We start from the raw sequence: 23075 nt of genomic DNA, 5'->3' as shown, positions 1-23075 counted from the left end.
TTGGAAAGTGGTGTTCTGGGGTCTTAAATGCTAGCAAGCAGCCATCTAAGATGCATCAATGGGTCTCAAACCACCTGGAGCAAATGGGTCTCAAACCACCTGGAGCAAAGGAGAATGAAGAACACCAAAGACACAAGGTAATTATGAGCCCAAGAGACAGAAAGGGCCACATAAACCAGAGACTACATCAGCCTGAGACCAGAAGAACTAGATGGTGCCCGGCTACAACTGATGACTGTCCTGACAGGGAACACAACCCCTGAGGGAGCAGAAGAGCAGTGGGAATGCAGACCTCAAATTCACATAAAAAAAAAAAAAAAACAGACTTAATGATCTGACTGAGACGAGAAGTACCCCAGAGGTCATGGTCCCCAGACCTTCTGTTAGCCCAAGACAGGAACCATTCCCAAAGCCAACTCTTCAGACTGGGATTAGACTGGACTATGTGGTAGAAAAGGATACTGGTAAAGAGTGAGCTTCTTGGATCAAGTAGACACATGAGACTATGTTGGCATCTCCTGTCTGGAGGGGAGATGAGAGGGCAGAGGGGGTCAGAAGCTGACCGAATGGACACAAAAATAGAGAGTGGAGGGAAGGAATGTGCTGTCTTATTAGGGTGAGAGCAATTAGGACTATATAGCAAGATGTATATAAATTTTTGTATGAGAGACTGACTTGATTTGTAAACTTTCACTTAAAGCACAATAAAAATTTTAAAAATAGTATTCCAGTTAAAAATGACATCCAAAAAAAGTGTGTTGTCTATATACATGTGTGTACAATATAAATATTAAATATACACACATATACACAATACCTATAATCATAACTATGTATGTGCATAGGATAGGGACCAGATAATAACACAGCAAGCAAAAACAAGTGATTCAGAAGGGAGATGGGAGTCTAATAATTTTTTATTTCCATTTTGCTGTTACAATATTGTTTGAGTCAGGAATTAAAAAAAAAAAATCTTCTCCTGTTTTGTTTGTGCTGCTGGTATCTTGTGCTACCTTTCCAGGAAATGCCCTCCTTCTTGTACCAATAATTCCTGAAGAAAAAAGCAAAGGATGGGTGTATCTGAATGTGTCCTCATGGAGATGTGGGACATGCACACTGCACTGGGTGACACTGCCAGAGGGTCACCAAAGTGACTGTCTATAAAAATATCCCTGTAGTTAGTTATAACATCAAAAATATTTTTCATAAGCCCAGTTTACATGTATCGATATACCAACAAGGCTAAAACTCTATGCTAATTTTTTTCTTGAACCTTCTAATGCACTTTGGACAGAGCTGTCATTATTACCCAATCACAAGGATGCTTCATATCACACGGTTTTGTCTGCTACAAGCACATGCTATTGTTTTCGTTGCTGCTGGTGTTTTTATAGTCACCAATTTTGTCAAATTTTCTGGTGTTTCCGCCCTGACAGGGAACACAACAGAGAGTCCCTGACAGAGCAGGAGAAAAGTGGGGTGCAGAACTCAAATTCACTTAAATAGACCAGACTTAATGGTCTGACTGAGACTAGAGGAACCCCAGAAAACATGGCCCCCAGATTCTCTGTTAACCCAAAACTAAAACCATTCCCAAAGCCAATTCTTCAGACAAAGGGTAGATTGGACTATAAAACATAAAATAACACTCATGAAGACTGTGCTTCTTAGTTCAAGTAGATACATGAAGCTAAATGGGCACCTCCTAGCCAGAGAGAAGATAAGAAGGCAGGAAGGGATAGGAGCTGGTTGAATGGACACAGGAAATCCAGGGTGGAAAGGGGGGGTGTGCTGTCACATTATAGGGATAGCAACTAGGGTCACATAACAATATGTGTATAAATTTTTGTATGAGAAACTAACTTGAACTGTAAACTTCCACCTAAAGCACAGTAAATAAAAAAAGAGGATCAAATAAAAGAGTACATGTTTAAAAAAAAATTTATGGTGTTTAGCTACAATATCTTGGTGATTAGTATTTGTGAACCTATGTTTTTATGTCAATAACTTTAGTAGTAGTTAAAGGAAAAGAAGGAGTGATATACAGGAATTACAATTTATGAGTAACATTACTACAAAAAATAGTACTAAGGATTCTGTATAGTCTGGTAAGGGAGGAGGTCTATGGGGGGGGCACATGAATTACCACACTGGGTGACATCAACCCTAGTAACACCACTGTGTGCCTCACACCCACGTTCCTCTTCAGGGCTGAAATGCTCACTCCCACCTGCCCAGGAGTGTTGGCTGTTGAGGACGGACAGCCAAGACTCTCCTTGCCTTTAGCCAAGGAGAGTACTTCACCCAGGTTATGGCCTTCCCAGGACGGACGCAACCAATGGCTGTGGGGCAAAAGACTCCACCCCCTTGCCTCATTTTGAAGGACTCTAAAGGACTATACTAGCTTCAAGCTTCCCAGGGAATTGACTGAGGCCTCCCCCAATCCTGCTGCCCTCACTCCCTCATGGGCGATGTTGCTAGGAGCAAACCCCATAAGACTCCTACTCTCAAATCTCCAATTTGGAGTCCGTTTCTGGGGAGCTCAATTTATGACAATTGGTTTCCTCTTTGAACAAAAGGTGACACTTCTTAGGGCTGGGTTTCCATTACATTGGCCTTGTGTCAAAGCAAAATGAACGGGCAAGTCAAAGCATGGAGCCCAAAAGAAAAAGCACAGAGTGACAAAGGATATAGCATAGAATCAGTAACTTATCCTCTGTCCTGTTGCCTAGAACATATTAAGCCCAGAGACAATGTCTCAAGAATAAATGAACATGGGCAAAGAACTTGAATAGACATGCAGATGGCCACCAAACACATGAATAGATGATCAACATCATTAGCCATCATAGAAATGCAAATCAAAACCACCATGCAATACCATTTCACTCCCATTAGGACGGCTACAGATAGTTCAGCTGCTAACCATAAAGGTCAGCAGTTCAAATATACCAGCCACTCTTTGGAAACACTATGATGCAGTTCTACTCTGTCCTGTAGTGTCGCTATGAGTGGTAATCAACTTGATGGCAATGGATAGGATAGCTAAGATTTTTTTTTTTTTTTTTAATAACATGTTGGCAAGGATGAGGGGAAATTGGAACCCTTTAACCACTGCCGTAGGAATGCAAAATGGTACAGCCGTTGTGGAAAACAATGTGTGGCAGTTCCTTAAAAAACTAAAAACAGAACTACCATACCAAAACCCAAACCAAACCCAGTGCCGACTCATAGCAACCCTATAGGACAGAGTAGAACTGCCCCATAGAGTTTCCAAGGAGCACCTGGCGGATTCGAACTGCCAACCTTTTGGTTAGCAGCCATAGCACTTAACCACTACACCACCAGGGTTTCCAGAACTACCATATGACCCAGCAATTCCACTCCTAGGTATCTGCCCAAAAGACCTAAAAGCAGAGACTCAAGCAGAGACTTGTACACCAGCGTTCATTTCAGCACTATTCACAATAGCCAAAAGGTGGAAACAGCCTAAATGTCCCCCAACAGATGAAAGGATAAACAAAATGTGGTACATACATATAATGGAATACTACCCAGCCACTAGGAGAAATGAAGTCTTGATACATGCCACAGTGTGGCTGGAGCTTGAAGACATTATGCTGAATGAAATAAGTCAATCACAAAAGGACAAATGCTGGATAACTTCACTTATATAAAAAGACAAGAAAAGACAAATGTATGGAGAATAAAGTTTATTAGGGCTTACCAGGGGCAGGAGGGAGAGGGAAATACGGGGTTAACGGTGACGGAAATATCGCATTGATTCAGGGTAGGGTTGCACAGGCTGATTATACCAATTGTTGTCAATAAGTTGTACACCCATAAAAAGTTGAACTGGCAAAAGTTGTGTTATAGGTATATTTACAAAATGACAAAAAAAGAGTAGCTGTTGAGGCTACTTACGTATAACCAAACATCTCATTGGATTTGGTTGCTTGGTTTGGAGGTTTAGGGTCATGGTTTCATGGGACATCCCTAATTGACTTAACAATGTGTTTAGTGCTTCTGTTCCACCTCCTGGTTTGTTGCATAATTCCTGTGGTCTTAAAAACTTGCAGGCAGCCATCCAAGTCATGACAACTGGTCTGTATTTGCCTGGAGCAACAGAGAAAGAAGGAGAGTCAGGAATAGGAAGAGGATATGGAATGTATGGCTAGTTACCTCCATGAACAACTGTGTCCTTTACTATGAGACCTAATGAAGTGGGATGGTGCCCAGCTATCATTACTGAACATTCTGAGCAAAGATCCTATAGAAGAATCCTGATCAAAAGGGGGAAAATGCAGAGCAGAATTTCAAATTCTCATACACTCCATACTTTCAGGAGCCATGGTGGCTGGGTGAACACCTGAAACTATTGCCCTGAGATAATCTTAAACCTTAAACCAAAAATATCCCCTGAATTCTTCTTAAAACCTTAACTGGTAAAGAATGTCTGCCTTGAGCATTATGTTCTTTCAAGGTCTATCTTTATTGGGTCAAATTGACAACAGCAACTCAAACGATTAGATAGCAAACTTAGGGGGCCATGAGTATAAGCTAAAGGGAGAGAAACAACTCAGAAAAAGACGGTGAGAGGGGTTGCACAACTCAAAGAATGTGATCAATGTCACCGAAGTGTACATGTAGAAACTGTTGAATTGGTGTATGTTTTACTGTGTATATTCTCAACAACAATGACGAAATGAAAGTAATAAAATAATGAGGACAAAAAAAAAAAAAGAGGTACCCTACACCTGTCTCTCCACCACTCACCTGTCAATTTGTTGTACTGTGGTGCCTTGTGTGTTGCTATGATGCTGGAAGCTATGCCATGAGTATTTCAAATACCAAGAGGGTCACTCATGGTGAAGAGGTTTCATCAGAGCTTCCAGACGAAGCCAGACTAGAAAGAAAGACCTGGTGATCTACTTCTGAAAACTAGCCAGTGAAAACCTTATGGATCACAACAGAACACTGTCCAACTCATTGGCTTTGGGCATATCACCAAGAGGGATCAATTGCTAGAGGATGACATCATGTTTGGTGAAGCACAGGGCCAACAAAGGCGAGGAAGACCCTCAGGGAGATGGATTGTCACAACAGCTATACGATGAACTTGAACTTGCCAGCGAGAGTAAGGACGTAGGTAATATTTCATTCTGTTTTGCATAAGGTCATCAGGAGTCAGAGTGGATTCGTTGCAGCTAACAACAACACCTCACTCTACTTTTTATGGCACTTTTACGTTGTATTGTAATCACAACAGCAGGTCCTTTGCCTGAAGTTCTGAGATCTACTCCATTTCAGAACTACCGTAGTCCTGGAGTTTGGACATCTCAATACAAAAAGACTACAATGATTTTTTTTCTTTAAAAAAATTCCTTGTTCATAAACAGAATACAAAACATTACCAAAAATGACGAAGAGAAACCAGATAACTGGGAGCTCCTAAAAATCAAACACCTATGCTCATCTAAAGACTTCACCAAAAGAGTAAAAAGACCACCTACAGATTGGGAAAGAATTTTCAGCTATGACATCTCCGACCAGCGCCTGATCTCTAAAATCTATATGATTCTGTTAAAACTCAACCACAAAAAGACAAACAACCCAATCAAAAAGTGGGCAAAGGATATGAACACGCACTTCACTAAGGAAGATATTCAGGCAGCTAACAGATACATGAGAAAATGCTCTCGATCATTAGCCATTAGAGAAATGCAAATTAAAACTACAATGAGATTCCATCTCACTCCAACAAGGCTGGCATTAATCCAAAAAACACAAAATAATAAATGTTGGAGAGGCTGTGGAGAGATTGGAACTCTTATACACTGCTGGTGGGAATGTAAAATGGTACAACCACTTTGGAAATCTATCTGGCATTTCCTTAAAAAGTTAGAAATAGAACTACCATACAACCCAGAAATCCCACTCCTCGGAATATACCCTAGAGAAATAAGAACCTTTACATGAACAGATATATGCACACCCATGTTTATTGCAGCTCTGTTTACAATAGCAAAAAGCTGGAAGCAACCAAGGTGTCCATCGACAGATGAATGGTTAAATAAATTATGGTATATTCACACAATGGAATACTACGCATCGATAAAGAACAGTGACGAATCTGTGAAACATTTCATAACATGGAGGAACCTGGAAGGCATTATGCTGAGTGAAATTAGTCAGTTGCAAAAGGACAAATATTGTATAAGACCACTATCATAAGATCTTGAGAAATAGTATAAACTGAGAAGAACACATTCTTTTGTGGTTACGAGGGGGGGAGGGAGGGAGGGAGGGAGGGAGAGGGTTATTTACTGATTGGTTAGCAGATAAGAGCTACTTTAGGTGAAGGGAAGGACAATACTCAATACACGGAAGGTCAGCTCAAAAGCAAAGAAGTTTCCGGGATAAACTGAATGCTTCGAAGGTCAGCGGAGCAAGGGTGGGGGTTTGGGGACTATGGCTTAAGGGGACTTCTAAGTCAATTGGCAAAATAATTCTATTATGAAAACATTCTGCATCCCACTTTGAAATGTGGCGTCTGGGGTCTTAAATGCTAACAAGCAGCCATCTAAGATGCATCAATTGGTCTCAACCCACCTGGATCAAAGGAGAATGAAGAACACCAAGGTCACACGATAACTATGAGCCCAAGAGATAGAAAGGGCCACACGAACTAGAGACTTACATCGTCCTGAGACCAGAAGAACTAGTTGGTGCCCGGCCACAATCGATGACTGCCCTGACAGGGAGCACAACAGAGAACCCCTGAAGGAGCAGGAGAACAGTGGGATGCAGACCCCAAATTCTCACAAAAAGACCAGACTTAATGGTCTGACTGAGACTAGAAGAATCCCGGCGGTCATGCTCCTCAAACCTTCTGTAGGCCCACGACAGGAACCATTCCCGAAGACAACTCATCAGACATGGAAGGGACTGGACAGTGCGTTGGAGAGAGGTGCTGATGAAGAGTGAGCTACTTGTAACGGGTGGACACTTGAGACTGTGTTGGTGTCTCCTGTCTGGAGGGGAGATGGGTGCGTAGAGAGGGTTAGAAACTGGCAAAATGGTCACGAAAGGAGAGGCTAGAGGGAGGGAGCAGGCTGACTCATTAAGGGGAGAGTAAATGGGAGTATGTAGTAAGGTGCATATAGGCTTATGCGTGACAGACTGACTTGATTTGTAAACTTTCACTTAAAGCACAATAAAAATTATTTAAAAAAAAAAGTCCTTGTTATCTGCCAAAACAGATATACATCGAAAAACCATCGTAACCCGTGTTGCCACGAATTCATTGCAGTCTCACTGCCATTGTCCACTACAATCTGCTTTATTTGTGCAGCCACGAACACACCCACCAGTCATGCACAGCCATTGGACAATGTCAGTCAGTAGAGTGGTGTGATTTTTAAGTGTGTAATCACTTTTCAAAGGAGCCTTGGTGGCGCAATGGTTAAAGGCTCAGCTGCCAGCCAAAAGGTCAGCAGTTCTAACCCACCAGCCGCCGCTCTGTGGGGGAAAAGATGGGACAATCTGTTCCCATAAAGACTGTTATTAGGCGCTGTTAAGTCAGTTCCAACTCATAGCGACCTCATGTTCAACAGAACAAAACACTGCCCAATCCTGCACCATCCTCATAATGGTTGCTATCTTTGAGCCCATCGTTGCAGTCACTGTGTCAGTCCATCTCATTGAAGGGCTTCCTCGCTTTCGCTGACCCTCTACTTTACCAAGCATGATGTCTTTCTCCAGGGACTGGTCCCTCCTGATAACATGTCCAAAGCATGTGAGACAAAATCTTTCCATCCTCACTTCTAAGGAACATACTGGCTGTACTTCTTCCAAGACAGATTTGTTCATTCTTCTGGCAGTCCATGGTATATTCAATATTCTTCACCAACACCATAATTCAAAGGCATCAATTCTTTTTTGGTCTTCCTTATTCTTTGTCCAGCTTTCAAATGCATATGAGGCAATTGAAAATAACATGGCTTGGGTCAGGGACCTTCATGTCATGTTTGATCAATTTCAGACTGCAGAGGTTGATAAAAGTCTTCAATTTCTTCACCTTTAGCATTGGTGGTTGCTGTGCAAATTTTAATAATAGTTATATTAACTGGTCTTCCTTGTAGGCATATGGATATCCTATTACTGACAGCGTTGTACTTCAAGATAGATCTTGAAATGCTCTTTTTGACAATGAATGCAATGCCATTCCTCTTCAATTTGTCAGCCCTGGCATAGTAGACCATATGATTGTCCGATTCAAAATGGCCAATACTCGTCCACTGCAACTCACTAATGCCTAGGATATCAATCTTTATGCATTCCATTTCATTTCTGACAACTTCCAACTTTCCTAAATTCATACTAATAGGGGAACCCTGGTGGTGCAGTGGTTAAGCGTTTGGCTGCTAACCAAAAGGTTGTCAGTTCGAATCCACCAGCCACTCCTTGGGAACCCTGAGGGGCAGTTCTACTCTGTCCTATTGGGCTGCTCTGAGTCAGAATCAACTGAACGGCAATGGATTTGGTTTTGGTATACTAAAAGGCGGGAGGGAAATAAAGGAGGGAAGAATCTACTGCTTAGAAAATATAGTTTTCTTCATTGGGCTACAAAGATTTATTGAATGAATGAATGAATGAACAAATGAATGAATGTCATCACCAAGCCTTAGTCAGTGTCAAGATCCAGATGCATTCCAGAAGCTGCAGCCTCCAGTAATGTTAACTCCTTCTCATGCGGGAAATGGGGTGGAATGGAGAAAGAGTCCAGTTATTTAAGCACTTACTCTGTATTGAGCATTGCTGGGTGCTTCACAATGTTGTGATTAAGAACTCTTAACCAGAATGTTTGCTCTTCCCGTCATGTCAGGTCTCCTCCAAAGACAACTACCTCCAAGGTGTGCAGTGGTCAAGGCTCTCTTGGGGAAAAGCAGGGGACAAGAGGCCACCAGTTGGGTCATGCCCAGGAAGTAATTTGGGAATTGGAATGAACATTAAACCAGGCTTAAAATAAGCAGCCCCACTTGGCCACTCACTTGCTAAGTGTACATGCAATCAATCCTCAACACCCTCATCTGCAAAATAGGAATGATAAAACTGTGTTTATGATAATAGTGCTGTGCTGCTAGCACGTGACGAGAACAGTAGAGGTGTCACAAATGTAAGACTGTTATTTAAAGTCAGCATAGGATAGTGGAATGGACATATTCTTAGGAGCCAGGAGAACTGGGGTCAAATCTCAGCAATCAGGTATGCTGGTTAAGTTATATCACCTCTCTGAGCCTTGGTGTCTTCATCAATGGAAATACATCAGGACTCTTTTAGTTGTGAGTGACAAAAAAAAATCTCAAACTGACTTTTGATGCAAGAAAGAGGGGGAGAAGTTTATTTTGACTCAGTTATTTGGACTTGAGTCAAGGCACACAATATCATCAAATTATAGGTGTTCTTGATCTCTTAGGTCTGCTCTCCTCTGCACTTTTTCTTTCTCCTCAAATAGTAGCCCCAGCACATCAGGATTAATTCCAATGCCCTAAATAAGCCTGGAGCAAAAATTTCTCTTTCCCAAGAGTTCTAACAGAAATTCCAGAGTTAATTCTCATTGGTCTGACTTGGATCATGTGTTCATCCCATTGGACATCATGTGTCCAGTCATTGATAACATTGTTAAGAATATTTTGATTGGCCAAGTCCCAGAGTAAGAAAGGTCAGCAATCAAAAACTGAGCAAAGAATTTGATTGGACATTTCAACAAAGAAGATATACAAATGGACAACAAGCATACGTAAAGGTGCTCAACATCATTCCTGATAACATACCCAAAGTACATGAGATGAAGTCTCACCATCCACACTTCTAAGCAGCATTCTGGCTGTACTTCTTCCAAGACAGATTTGTTCATTCTTCTGGCAGTCCAAGGTTTATTCAATATTTTTCACCAACACTATAATTCAAAGGCATCAGTTCTCTTTTGGTCGTTCTTATTCACTCTCAGCTTTCACATGCATATGAGAAGATTGAAAATATCATGGCTTGGGTCCAGTGCACCTTAGTCCTCAAAGTGACATCTTTGCTTTTCAATACTTTAAAAAGGTCTTTTACAGCAAATTTGCCTAATGCAATACATCCTTGACTGCTGCTTCCATGGGCATTGATTGTGGATCCAAGTAAAATGAAATCCTTAACAACTTCAATATTTTCTCTGTTTATCCTGATGTTGCTTACTGTTGTCAGGGTTTTTGTTTCCTTTTGTTGAGTTGTAATCTATACTGAAGGCCGTAGTCTTTGGTCTTCATCATTAAGTGATTCAAGTCCTCTTCGCTTTAAGCAAGAAGGAAGGGTATTTGGAAAATTGGGCCTTGGTGATAGAAATGACACCAGAGATCGCATGATAGAATTTTGCAAGATCAATGACCTATTTATCGCAAATACCTTTTTTCAACAACATAAATGGCAACTATACACATGAAACTCGGCAGATGGAACACACAAGAATCAAATCGACTAAGTCTGTGGAAAAAAGAAAATGGAGAAGCTCAAATTATCAGTCAGAACAAGGCCAATGCCGACTGTGGAACAGACCATCGATTGCTCATATGCAAGTTCAAGTCAAAGCTGAAGAAAATTAAAATAAGCAAATGAGAGTCAAAGTACAATCTTGAGTATATCCCACCTGAATTTAGATACCATCTCAAGAATAGATATGACACATTGAAGACTAATGACCAGACGAGCTGTGGGATGACATCAAGGACGTCATACATGAAGAAAGCAAAAGGTCACTTAAAATACAAGAAAGAGGGGAGATGAGAAGGCAGCAGGGGACAGAAGCTGGTTGAATGGATACAGGGAATAGAGAGGAGTGTGTTGTCTCATTAAGGGGAGAGCAGCTAGGAGAACATAGCAAGGTGTATATAAATTTTTGTATAAGAGACTGTTGTGATTTGTAAACCTTCATTTAAAGCACAATAATTTTTTTAAGATTCAATAAAGAAAGAAAAGACCAAAATAGATGCCAGAAAAGACTCTGAAACTTGCTCTCAAACTAGAGTAGCTAAAGCGAATGGAAGAAATGATCACGCAAAAGAGCTGAACAGAAGATTTCAAAGGGCAGAAGACAAAGTAAAGTATTATAATGAAATGTGTAAAGACCTGGAGTTAGAAAACCAAAAGAGAAGAACATTCTTGGCGTTTCTTGAGCTGAAAGAATTGAAGGAAAAATCCAAGCCTCCAGTTGCAATTTTGCAGGATTCTAGGGCAAAGATGGAACGACACATGAAGCATCAAAAGGAGATGGAAGGAATACACAGAGTCACTGTACCAAAAAGAATTGGTCGACTTTCAGCCATTTCAGGAGGTAACATATGATTAAGAACCAATGGCAGTGAAAGAATAAGTCCAAGACACACTGAAGGCATTGATGAAAAATGGGACTCCAGGAATTGATGGAATACCAACTGAGATGTTTCAACAAATGGATGCTATGCTGGAAGCACTCACTTGTCTATGCCAAGAAATTTGGAAGACATACTAATGAGCTCGGTGTTGCCTTGTCATAAATAACCAGACATAGCATGCAATCTCTGGAACTGCACAACTGACTGGAAGAGATCCATACTGTGCCCATTCCAAAGAAAGGTGATCCAAGAGAATATGGAAATTATCAAAAAATATCATTAATATCACATGTAAGTAAAATTTTGCAGCAGATAATTCAAAAATGGTTGCAGCAGTACATCAAAAGGGAACTGCCAGAAAATCAAGCTGGGATTCAGAAGAGGACATGGAATAAGGGATATCATTGTTGATGTCAGATGGATCTTGGCCGAAAGCAGAGAATCCCAGGAAGATGTTTATCTGTCTTTTATTGACTAAGCAAAGGCATTCGACTGTGAGGATCATAACAAAGTACAGATAACATTGCATGGAATGGGAATTCCAGAACACTTAACTGTGCTCATGAGGAACCTGTACACAGGCTAAGAGGCAGTCGTTTGAACAGAACAAGGGGATGCTCCATGATTTAAAATGAGGAAAGCTGTGTGTCGGGGTTGTATCCTTTCACCATACTTATTTAATCTGTATGCTGAGCAAATAATCAGAGAAGCTGGACTATATGAAGAAGAACATGGTATCATGATTGAAGCAAGACTAATAAACAACCTGTGATATGCAGATGACACAACCTTGCCTGCTGAAAGCTAAAAGGACTTGAAGCACTTACTGATGAAAATCAAAGACTACAGCCTTCGGTAATTTAAACATAGAACTACCATATGAACCAGCAATTCCACTCCTAGGTATCTACCCAAGAGGTCTAAAAGAAGCAACACAGATACACGTACACCAATGTTCACTGCAGCACTATTCACAATAGCCAAAAGTTGGGAACAACTGAAATGTCCATCAACAGATGAATTCATAAACATAATGTGGTACATATATACAATGGAATACTACTCAGCCATAAAGAGAAATGAAGTTCTAATACATGAATGAACCTTGAAAACATTATGCTGGGTGAAATAAGTCAGACACACAAGAACAAATATTGTCTGATCTCACTTATATGAAATATCTAGAATAGGTAAATGTACAGAGACCAAACTTTATTAGTGGTTACCAGGGACTAAGAGGAGGGGGAAGGCACAGTCATTGCTTAGGAAGCGTTGAGTATCTGTTGGTGGTGATGGAAGATCTGGCGATGGGTGGGGTGGCAGCTGCATAACATGATTAATGTATCTGGTGTCACTAAATTCTTCATGTGAAAAAGGTTGAATTGGCAAATGTTGTGTTATCTATATTTTTACAACAATAAAAAAGGGGTAGATGACCCCACTAGAAACCGATAAACTGAGAATGAGGTGGTGGGGGGGGAGTGGTTCCCCAAAAGACAAAGTGATATTAACTAAAAAGGAGGAGATGGATGCTGGGCAAGAAACAACAGATGTCCTTCACAGAGCTGTCTCCAGGTTTAAATGAGCCTTGTAGATACATACGGAATCATGATGATTATAGAGGAGGACAGGGCTCTGCTAAGTAAAGTCTGAGCTACTGAGAAGTCAGTCTAATGGGAAGTAAAATGAGCAACCTGATTGAGGCAAATGTGGAGGGGATGGGGACCAGAAGCAAGGTGGTGGACTCTGCACTGGAATAGTGCTGGGTAGGAGTCTAGATCAGCCCCATAAGGAGGAATTTGGGGCTCAGAATGGGCAGATGACAAGATATGGTTGGGGTTGTAGCCAAAAGCCTGATGCTGATGGAGCCTGTGCCTCTGGCTTTTGGCTGAGTGGACAGCTTGTACCCCTTAAAGGACCAGGCCCAGCAGGCTGAGGAAACCATAGCAACCACAAGTTAAGGACGACAGATGAAAAGCTTGTAAACACAGCCTCCAGCCATGTGGCATAGCTTTGGGCTCCTAGGAGACAGCCACATAAAGGCCAGTCTGACTCATGGAGACCAGGCGAAAAGGGACATTTCTGGGCACGACTGTGGGCTGACTAGGAGTCTATGCACCAGACAAGCAAAAAGGAAAACAGGAGGTACAAATACAAACAGTGGTTACAAGTGCAAGCTGAGGCCTCGTGTGTCGCACTTCCAGCTGCTCACATGAACCCAGGGGCCATGTCTGCTCCCTTGCCACTGCTGCTCTGCTGTCACCTCCCTGCACCAGTCCATGTCCATCTTTCCTTCTCATCTCTTTGCAAACTTCTGACCTGGCCTTCCATGCTGGGCGGTAAGTGACCATGTACACAGTTCGGTGGTGACTGGGAAACCTACTAATGAGCTCTGCCTTGCCTCGTCATAAATAACCAGATGCAGCAAGCAATCTCCGGAGTTACACCACCGGCAATGTCAACCTTCGTTTCCATCTATCACCAGGCAGTGGTTGTGGGTCCTCAGCAGGATGGTGATAACTCCATTTTTCAAGGCCTTAGCCAAGCTGCTTTTCACTGCTTGAGAGTTAATTATGATTCTGCAGTGCTGGGTATGACAGTTCCCACCCAAACCAGACATTGAATAGAACATAAAACCTGCTTTCTCTCCAATCTGCTTTTCCAGAGGCAACAAGAGAAAAATCAGCAAACTCTTTTTGCCTGATAAACACTCAAAATTTTCAGTGCACAGACCCCAAACAGTTACTATGGCAACGCAAGCCACTCCAGGAAGACTAACACAGATTATTTCCAGCACAATAGCCTGGCTTGTGCTCAGAAGGCAGAGGTAATGCTGGCTGAAAGCAATTCCTGAATTGAGAAAAGGATCCTCCAGCAGTGGAAGCTTCATGCTTGAGTTTCTAGTTCCAGGCCTCTAGGATTCAGTGGCAAGAAGAATAACCCCTGCATGGCTATCTTGCCACTCCACACAAATGAGCTGATAGCCTCTTCTTCCTCTGCTTGGGCTTGTTCACTCTCCAACCACAAGGCCATTCAACCCCCAGGACCCACAGTCACAGCAGTGAGAATGTGGATTCTGAAAATTACAAAAGCAGACAACATTAGGGATGCCCTGGACTGACAGCCTCCTGAAGGCAGCCGAATGTGCTGCGTGTTCTGCAGACATCTGAGGACCTGGCCCACGGTGGGTGAAACTTGGTTACAAACGGGGAAACTGAGATCCAGGAAAATTAGGAGACTTGGCCATCATTACCCAGAGTTAGGAGGTAGCATGAACTCCTGGCTAAGGCCAGTGGCTATGGAGTAAGACAGATCGGGGTTTGCATCCTGGCTCTAAGACCCTTTGAACCTGGGTTTACTTAGGAATAATAACAATTACAGTAATGGTAATAAAAGGATCTGCCTTCCGAGGTTGTTGTGAGGAACACGTAGTCAGCCATACGGTATATTTAGCATACAACAGGTGCCCCCACCCACAATAGTGGATTCTATTACCTATTATAACCCTGATGGTGCAGTGGTTAAAGCACTCAGCTGCTAACCAAAAGGTTGGCAGTTTGAACTCACCAGCAGCTCCAAGGCAAAAAGATGTGGCAGTCTGCTTCCATAAAGATTTACAATATTGGAAACCCTATGGGACAGTTCTACTCTGTCCTATAGAGTCACTATGAGTTGCAATTGACTAGGCAGCAGTGGGTTTTGGGTTTTTATTAGGTATTATTAGTGGCAAAGCCAAAACTAGATCAATGTCTCCTTACTCCCCAGAAGGCTTCTGCTCCATTCACAGGAAATCCAATTTCTTCTTATGCCATTGTCCCACCTCTTTTCATATCCCATCTCTGACATAAACTGACCTGTTAACCAGCTCAAATTTAACAATCTTTTTCTGTAAGGCAGCGGTTCTCAAACATTTTGGTCTCAGAACCCCTTTCTATACTTAAAAATTATTGAGGACTCCCCAAAACTATTGTTCATGTGGGTTTTATCTATTGATGGTTAATGAATTAGAAATTAAAACTAAGCCATTTTTAAACTCTCTATTTTTTTTTTATTTATTAGTTTATTTTAAAATAATAATAAGCACTCAATTTGGCAGCACAGTTACTAAAAATGGAATGATGCAGGGATTAGTGTATTCGTTTCCCAGGGCTGGCATAACAAAGCCCCGCAACTTGAGTAGCTTCTAAGAGCAGAAATTTGTTGTCTCACAGTTCTGGAGGCTGGGAGTCTGAAATCAGGGTGTCAGCTACGTTGATTCCTTCTGAGAATTCTGAGGGGAAATCTGTTGCATGCCTCCCTCCTAGCTTCTGGTGACAGCCGGCAGTTCTTGGCATTCTTTAGCTTGTAGGTCACTCCAATCTCTGCCTCTGACTTCACTCGGTCTTCTTGCTCCTGTGTATGTTTCTCATCTTGTTTTTCATAAGGACACCACTCAGATTGGAAGGACTCATCTTACTCCAGTGTGGCCTCATGTTACCTTAACCGACAACATCTCCAAAGACCTTATTTCCTAACAAGGTCATGTTCACAGATAGAGGAGTGAGGACTTCAACATATCTTTTGGGGGGACACAATTCAAGCCATAACAATTAGCACCCCTGAATAAGGATGAAACACAAATTTGTAAACATTCTGTATTTTTTAGTGAGTACAGTGTTTCTATTTGGAGTAATGAAAAATATTTGGAAAGAGTGGGGATGGTTGTATAACACTGTGAAGTAAATAGTGCCACTGAAATGTATAGTTAAAATGGCAATTTTTATGTTACATGTATTTTACCACAATAAAGTTGTTTTTAACAATACTAAGCACCCCAATATTAACATAAGTTACATATTTTTCTGCAAATTCCAAAACAAAGAAACAAAAATTAATGAGAAGAGTGGCAAAGTTTTACATTTATGCAAATCTCTTTAATGGCTGGCTTAATAGAGGACAGCTGGATTCTCATACCTGCTTCTGTATTCAATCTATTGCAATATTTTGTTTTGATTGAAGTGTATGAGGAAAATCTGGTCTCACATAGATACATAGTTAGAAAAAGGAGTCTGCATTTTAATAGCCTTTTCAGATACTTGTATTATTCTTTGATACTACACCGAAACTCAGCAAGTGGTAGTTTCTCAAAGGTTAATTGGGTATAGAATATGAAACTGTGCCAATGAATTTTTTGTACTCAGTTTATTTTAAAATCTATGGATTTATCATGCATTTTGAATAGATTTTTTTACCTGTGCATGATTTTGTAACATCACGCATTGGTCATTTGGAAAATACTGAATTATGCAGATCTTCCAAACGCTGTCACATTTCATTATACAATATTACATTCATTAACATGACCACCAACCTCATAAGACAAACCAAAACCATACTCATTGCCATTGAGTCAATTCCAACTCATGGTGACCCCACTTGTTACACAACAGAACTGCTCCGTAGGGTTTTCTTGGTTGTAACATTTAAGGAAGCATATTGCCAGGACTTGCTTCTACGGTGCCACTGGGTGGGTTCAAATGGTCAACCTTTTGGTTGGTAGACAAGTGCAGAATGTTTTCACCACCCAGGGACCTCACTCTCATAAGATAAGTTTCTAATTACTGGGAAGCTCTGAAGTTCATGTTGGCTGATATTCCAATTTCCACTTGAAAGCTTGACTGTTATCTTTGGCAACAAATACTGTCAGTTGTTTTCCTTTACAGGCTCATTTCATTTGTTTTCTAGAAAATATCTGCCAAACACCCAAGCTGAAATAACCATAAAAAAAGTAAAAATAGTTTTTGTTAAAACATAATTTCCAAAAAAGGCAAAACCATGACTTTCATATAGATATAAAATGAACACATACTAAAGATTTTAACTCGTAATGAGGGAGCCAGGCAGATGTTATAACCAGTTCAAAGGAGAAGTTAAAGAAGCACAAATTTATATGGAATAAAAGAAGGTTGAAACGAATGTGCAAATGGACACAAAACTGGCTTTTCCACAGAAGGAAGTGTTGTCCCTCCACCAGCCAGACTTCATTTGCATGTCTATAGGCAAGAATTATTTTGCATTGCTATCAGAATCAGAATCAGTCAAGGGTATACTATAGCTTTGTTCCTCTGAAGCATACATGCACGGTCTTCCTTTGAAATATAAATCTTCCCTACCCGTGTCCGTCACTCATTCTTTCCAGCAAAAGTAGTGTTCCATGAAAAAAGCAGCTAGTTTAGTTCACAACTCAACAGTTGCACAAGCACTTTTCCTAAGACAATCGTCCTACTTTGGTATCCAACAGAAGTGCTTGATGTGTATTTCATATTTTATTACACAAAATGCTAAAAAGACGTGCATAAAAGTAGAGATTAATAAATTAATAATGTGTACTGCTTCACCAAGGACATTCTTAAGTGAAACTGGGTTTTTGTTTTGGTTATTTTGTTTTGCTTTGCTTTGCTTTGTTTAACAATGAGTATCTAGCAAAGAAGAACAAAAAGACTACTAGTAAATGGTCCACCGCATGTCTGTCAGTTTGTCATACTGCGGTGGTTTGCATGTTGCTATGATGCTGAAAGGTATGCTACCAGTATTTCAAATACCAGCAGGGTCACCCATAGTGGACAGGTTTTAGCAGAGCATACAGACTTAAGACAAACTAGGAAGAAAGACCTGGTGATCTACTTCCAAAAATTAGCCAATGAAAACCTTATGGATCACAACAGAATATTGTCTGACATAGTGCTGGACATCGAGCCCCGAGGCTGGAAAGTACTCAAAATACACAGTGACTAAAACACGGCATTAACAGGATACAAACCATAACTAACAACATACAAACTCAAGACATAAGCTAGATAACTGGGATCTTCTAAAAATTAAATACTTACACTCATCAAAAGACTTCATCAAAAAAGTAAAAAGAGAACTTACAAACTGGGGGAAAAAAATCTGACAAAGTTCTAATCTCTAAAATCTATAAGAAAATCCAACACCTCTACAACGAAAAGGCAAATAATCCAATTTAAAAAATGGGCAAAGAAATGAACAGACACTTCACCAAAGAAGACATTCAAGCAACTAACAGACACATGAGAAAATGCTTGCAATCACTAGCCATCAGAAAAACACAAATCAAAACCACAAAGAGATACAATCTTACCTGGGCATTACTGGCATGAATCAAAAAAAAAATAATAACAAATGTTGGAAAGGCTGTGGAGAGACTGGAACTCTTACGTGCTGCTGGTGGGAATCCAAAATGGTACATCCATTTCTGGAAAATGAAAAGGCGCTTCCTTAGAAAGCTAGAAATAGAAATATACCATATGATCCAGCAATCCCACTCGTAGGAATATATCCTAGAGAAATAAGAGCTGCCACGCGAATAGACAAATGCACACCCATGTTCACTGCAGCACTGTTCGCAATAGTAAAAAGATGGAAATAACCTGGATGCCCATCAACAGATGAGCGGATAAACAAACTATGGTACATACACACAATGGAGTACTATACAATGATAAAGAACAATGATGAATCTGCAAAGCAACTCACAACATGGATGAATCTGGAGGGCATTATGCTGACTGAAGTAAGTCAATCACAAAAGGACAAATATTGTATGAGACCACCACTATAAAAACTCATGATGGTTTACACACAAAAAGAAACAATCTTTGATGGTTACGAGGGAGGGGAGGGATGGGGATGGAAAAACACTAAATAGACAATAAATAAGTGCTAACCTTGGTTACGGGTAAAACAGTGCACAATACTGGAGAAGCCAGCACAACTGGTCCAAGGCAAGGTCATGGAAACTCGTTAGACACACCCAAACTCCCTGAGGGACTGAATTACTGGCCTGAGGGCTGTGGGGGTCATGGTGTCAGCAAACGTCTAGCTCAGTTGGCATAACATAGTTTATAAAGAAAATGTTCTACGTTCTACTTCAGTGAGTGGCGTCTGGGGCCTTAAAAGCTTGTGAGCAGCCACCTAAGATACTGCACTGGTCTCACCCCATTGGGAGCAGGGAGAATGAAGAAAACCAAAGATACAAAGCAAGATTAGTCCAAAGGACTAATGGACCACAACTACCACAGCCTCCACCAGACTGAGTCCAGCACAACTAAATGGTACCCGGCTACCACCACCAACTGCTCTGACAGGGATCACAATAGGGGAATTCTAACTCACAAAAAAAAAAAAAAAAAAAAAAACAGGCTTACTGGCCTGGCAGACCAGAGAAACCCCGAGAGTGTGGCCCCTGGACACCCTTTTAGCTCAGTAATGAAGTCACTCCTGAGGTTTACACTTCGCCAAAAATTAGACAGGCCTACAAAACAAATCGAAACTAAATGGTCACACCAGCCCAAGAGCAAGGACGAAAAGGCAGGAAGGGACAGGAAAGCTGGTAATAGGGAACCCAAGGTCGAGAATGGAGTGTTTACATGTCATGGGGTTGGTAACCAATGTCACAAAACAATATGTGTACTGTTTAATGAGAAGCCAGTTTGTTCTGTAAGCCTTCTTCTAAAGTACAATAATAAATATATATATATAATATATATATTTTTAAAAAACTTAAAATTGAAGCATTAAAAAAAAAAATACACAGTGACTGCAACAATGAATTTGAGCATACCAATGATCATGAAGATGGACCAGGCAAAGTTTTGTTCTGTTGTACAAGCGGTCACCATGAATCAGAGCCATCTTGGCAGCAACTAACAACAAGAACGGTAAAGGTCAGTGCCACTGCCTTGATCTGTGCTAAGGCGTCAACAGCTTTACTCTTCAGTGCTTTTGCACCATTGGTGCAAATGTCAACAAAGTGAAAAAGGCAAATGATGGTCTTAGAAAATCATTGTGACCTCAAGGATCCCCTGGCAGGGTTTCAGGGAATTCCATGGGTCTGTGGACCATATTTTAAAACTACTGCCCTAAGGTAATGTTGCAGATCAAGGAAATGGCCTAAAGGAGATTGAGCAAAGAATAAAACAAATAGCCAGACATCTGCAAATTGAATAATCAGGCTTCAAATGAATCATTGCTTGGGGAGGGGAAAGTCATCAGTGAGTATCTAAGAACAGTGGCATGGAGAGGGGGAAGGGAGAATTTAGACACAATAATCCCCATCCCAGTTGCTTTGAGTCAATTCCAATTCATGGCGACCTCCACCCCATGACTATAAGAGAATTATATTCCAAGGGTTTTCAGTGGCTGATTTTTTTTTCGATTGCTAGGCCTTTCTTCCAAGGCACCTCTGAATGGACTCAAACCTCCGACCTTTCTGTAAGCAGCTGAGGGCGTTTACCATTTACACCTCTTAGGTACTCCAAACACAATGATAAATAAGTTGGCAATGCTTTTGTTGTCCCTATGTACTGGCAATTCCAAACAATGCCAGTGATAATATAAAAAAAAATTTTTTTTCCACATGGGCAGACAATCCCACTACTCTCCCACATGTACACTGCTGTCCAGCACTACTGATCTGAGACACAGGAGTTCACTAACATTAGAGCAGCAGACTGTATAGCGAATAGTTGGCAACCATTCTATTTCTATCCTTTCAGTGGCTATCATAGAAATCTTAACATGGATATTTATCAAAGTACAAAATTGATCAGTATCTTAATTTTCCAAAACATACAAAATAAAAATGTGCTTTAATGTTTCAGTTTTAAGTCCAAATTCCTAGAACTCTTTAATCACTACCTTTCCCAACTTTTGGGCTATTGTCATCATATATTTTAGTTCTGTCTTGTTTTTTTATGCTTGTAAGACATTGTTATTGTCTTATAGAGATGTTTGTTTGATTTGTCCATGTATTTAGGGCTTTCTTTGCTCTTCATTCCTTCTCACATTTCATACCTTCCTTCTGCCTGAATTCTATATTCCACAGAATTTCCTTTGGTGGGGTCTGCTGGTGTTGAATTCTCTCAGATTTTGTCTGGAAAAAAAAAGTCTTTATTTCCTCCTCCTTTTGAAAAACATGTTTTTGCTGCATATAAAATCCTAGATTCACACTTAGTTTCTCTCAGCATATTTAAGATATCTCAATGGTTTCTATTGTTGCTGTTGAAAAGACAGTTGTCAGGATAATTATCATTCTTTAAAGGTAATCTGTCTTTTCCTCTGGTTATGTTAAGACCTTCCTTTTGTCTTTATGTTCTGCAGTTTAATTATGATGTGTGTAGGTGTGGATTTCTCTTTACTTATCTTGCTTGAGATTCACTGGGCTTCCTGATGGGTGTCTTTCACCAGTACTGAAAAATTCCCAACCATTATCTGTTCAAATATTATTTCTGCATCATTCTTTCTCTTCTTTCCTTCTGGAATACCAATATTGGCATATTAAATTATTTCACTGTCTTCCAGATCTCTTAACCTCTCTTTCATATTTTTAATCTATTTGTCTGTCTGTGCTGCATTCTGGATTTTTTTTTTTTTCTTTTCAAAAATCTCCCTGAGGTTATTCTCTCCTCAGCTATGTCCAACTAACTCTTGAACTCACAATTTTTCATTTCTAGAAATTCTATTTTATTGTTTTTCTTCAAATATACTTAGTCATTTTTATAGTCTGATTCTTTGATTCATATTTTATCCCCTCTTTGAATTCCTTAAATATGTTAGAACACTTTTATATTCTGGCTGATAATTCCCCTATTTGCAGTATTCATGGGTCTGATTCTGATGTCTGTTGTTTCTGCTTGCTCAACTCTCATGTTGCCTTGCTTCCTTATGTATTTCATAATTTTTAGGTATGAGCTGAAGTTTCTAAAAATTTTATCATGAAGAATTCCTTAAGGCCTGAGGGAAAGACAAGTTCCTTTAAAGGGATATGCATTTGGTTCTGCTAGACAACTTGGGGACACTACGAATTTAGCATCACTTTGAATTCTTAGCTTGAAATTTCTTAAATGGTCCAAGTTGTATAAATTCATGTTTTAAACTGTCATGAAGACTGGCCTGTGATAACAAAAAGTTTGTTTTTTTGCCCCTCCACCCATCCCCAGTATTGAGGACAAGAAATTTTTTTTTTTAATCCCTGAGGGGATAGGTCTATTTCTACATCACTTTTATACTAATTCACCCTTACACTAAAGTATGGTCATTTGATGTCCTAACTTTTTAGAAGGGGTCCTATTAGACCACTGCCTTGGGTAGGTTCGGGGCTTTATCTCCTGTCTCCCATGATTGAGGCCATGAAAAACCACTCAATTCAACAAATATCTATGAGGCAAAAGTTGGCTTCAGGGATTTGCTTACCTCTCTTCCTCAGTTTTTGGTCTCGGAGGATTCCTTAATAATCTGTAGCTCGTGGACATATTTTAAAATATGGCTTTATATGTTAACCAGCATTCACGGTTGTTTCTAGCAGGAGGGTCAGCTGAGGTACCTATTGCAGCATACTGCTAGAAATGAAAGTCCACATAAAAGTAAGTGGTGTGTAAATGGCAGCTGGTCTGATGCGGCTTGGTTATATGGAGTTGAAGTGAGGGAGGGCAGCAAGATTGGAGCCAAGAATGCACCTGAAAAGCTCAATAGGAGCTAGGCAATGAAGGGTCTTCTACATTTGAACTTTATCTAGTAGATAATGGAAATGTTTCCAAATTTGAACCACAAGACTCATAATGTTTGTAATATACTAACATTTTAAGATTCTATTGTTGTTTC

The 23075-nt window shown here is 40.4% G+C and overlaps 1 long non-coding RNA gene across 1 annotated transcript; it reads right to left on the bottom strand.

Moving 5' to 3' along the window:
* Positions 1-15503: 15503 nt before the first annotated feature.
* Positions 15504-22065, bottom strand: LOC135228495 (uncharacterized). The gene is made up of 3 exons (XR_010319057.1): positions 20038-22065; positions 18556-18669; positions 15504-17161 (listed from the first exon to the last, which is right to left on the bottom strand). It is a non-coding gene; the product is annotated as an uncharacterized LOC135228495 (long non-coding RNA).
* Positions 22066-23075: the final 1010 nt, after the last annotated feature.

This window comes from Loxodonta africana, chromosome 22, assembly GCF_030014295.1.
Source record: "Loxodonta africana isolate mLoxAfr1 chromosome 22, mLoxAfr1.hap2, whole genome shotgun sequence".
In the NCBI taxonomy this organism is placed as follows: Eukaryota; Metazoa; Chordata; class Mammalia; order Proboscidea; family Elephantidae; genus Loxodonta; species Loxodonta africana.
This window is presented reverse-complemented; position numbering and strand designations above follow the sequence as displayed.